The following is a 2500-nucleotide window of genomic DNA, read 5'->3' on the forward strand; positions in this document are numbered from 1 at the left end:
TTTTCAAATGTGTGAATCTTTTGCCAGTTTTATCCATATATTTGACCAAAAATTTCATCAACCCTATCTTAATATGCACAGGAGGCAGATAAATTTTCTCTGAATCAACAAGAGGAGGAATGACAACAATCTTCTCTCCTGTGTTCAGAGATCGTTTCGGCCACATATTCTTTTCATAATGATTTTTCTTATTCCGACTGTCCCACTCACAGAGAAAACAACAAAACCAGCTGCATTCCAAGTAAAAGTGCCACAACCTTTAGGTCACCACAAATATTCCATTTATGGTCTTCATACTTCATTTTTTGCTATAGAAGCTTTATACTCTCATATGTGTCCTTCATGTTAGCTGCATGGGCCACAGGAACAGAAGGAAATTTATTTCTATTGTGGAGTAAAAAAGCTTTCAGGCGCACTTTTGAAGAGTCAATAAACAAGTGTCACTCATTCCTGTCATATCTATAGTTAAGTTCCTCCATAACAGAACATACATCACTGCAAAACCCCACACCACCCTCAAATGAGAAAAACTGTTCAAAATCACAATGTTGCTTACAATAAAAACTAAATTTGAATTCTTTCTGGAGAAAATTCCATCCTTTTAACCTGAAAACAAGACGTTCAGATTGCTTTTTTGACAATTCTAAATCCCGCACAAGATCACTGAGATATTCCTGACTCAATAAATGTGGTTCACTTGAAGAACAGATTGGCTAAATGTGCATAACAATTTCACGCAGTGTTGCCAAACTCAGTGTTGCCAACCGCTTGGTTGAAATTTATCCCACGTAACACACGTAACGTAACATACAGTAGAACACAGTAACTGTGGGTGATGGAAAAAATTGAACATTATTTTTGGATTCTGCATGCAAAAACATATATGTTACAGCTATTGTTTTCCTTGGGACAAATTCTTTGTTTACCACTGTTACATGTTTGTGTTTGGTTTGTCTTAGTATGCGTTCAGTTGTTGGCAGAGGTCATAGCGTGATATATTGTACAAGTCTCTATCCGAAACTAACATTTTCTTTATTGGCTGTAAGTTTTCGAGGTTTCTAAGATTTTATTCAAAATATTAAGATTGATTTCATCTTTCTGTACATTTTACGTTACACAAAGGACCAAGAATGATTTAATCTTTCCATACATTCTACATTCCACAAAAGACTCCTTTTCTAGGCAATTGTTGGAGAGAGAGAGAGAGAGAGAGAGAGAGAGAGAGAGAGAGAGAGAGAGAGAGAGAGAGAGAGAGAGAAAGAGAGAGATTTAGAATCGAGAAAGAGAAGAAAGGAAGAGGAAAGGCTAGCTGGGATGAAGAGAGAAAAATAAATAAATAAAAGTTGAGAGTATATTGAAAAACATGATTAAAAGTATATTAGAAAAAATGGGTACGTTCATACATGTGTTAAAATAGAACTGGCGACAAAGAAGCAAGATACTATAATGATTAGCAAGATGCTATAATGATTATTATTTATTTTATATTATTTGTTTTTGTCTTGTTATCATTTGTCTGTTTGATTTTCATTTATTGTTAGTTATATGTCAATTTATTATTATTTACTATTTACCTGTTTGCTTATTATTTAACTATACCTATGCACTTATTCATTTTATTTGTTATTTACATTATTATAGTTTTTTTTTTTTTTATTATGATTTTTTTCGCATCCGACCTAGATATGGACCAAAAGGTCTCCTGTCGGCATGCTCCGCCTTTGTAATCCTTTGTAAGAGAAAGGCTTAGGACAGGATAAACAGGTGAAGAAAACGGAATAGGAATAAAGATTCGTACTAAAAATATACGGGGCTGCGCGGTAGCCCACTGAATACCGTGTCAAACTCACGAGCAGGTGGCAATGAGTTCGATTCCTGGGAAAGAAATGAGTACGAAAGGAGAAAAAACTAAACGAAGAAATGAGAAAGAGATAAAAGAGAGAGAGTGGCAACAGGATGAAAACAAAAAATAGTAACTGCGAGGATCTTTTTTTATTATTTAAAATAACCAGAAGGGAAAAAGCAAAGGAAACTATGCAACTATAAATGAGGAATGAAAAGAGTAATGTAATGTAATATGTAGTAATGCCTACCATTTATTCTATTTTATTTTATTCATTTGTATATTATTTATTTAATTACTGTTATTTATCTGTTTATTCTTTATCATTAATTTATCTATTATTCATTATGAATCATCATTACTTATGTGTTTGTTAATTATTTATCATTATCTATTTATTTATTTTCTTATTCATTTTTCATTTATATATCTATTAATTTATTATATGTATATATATATATATACATATATATATATATATATATACATATATATATATGTATGTACACTTTTTTGCTTCTAACCTAGTAATGGACCAAAAGGTCTCCTGTCGGCATGCTCTTCCTTTGTAATCCCTTGTAATCCTTTGTAAGCTGCACCACAGAAGGAGGAAGGGAGGGCGACGTGGAGAACCTACAGAACTGAGTAAATTATGGG

This window comes from Oratosquilla oratoria, chromosome 29 (assembly GCF_046742065.1).
Source record: "Oratosquilla oratoria isolate Oo_2021 chromosome 29, ASM4674206v1, whole genome shotgun sequence".
NCBI lineage: Eukaryota > Metazoa > Arthropoda > Malacostraca > Stomatopoda > Squillidae > Oratosquilla > Oratosquilla oratoria.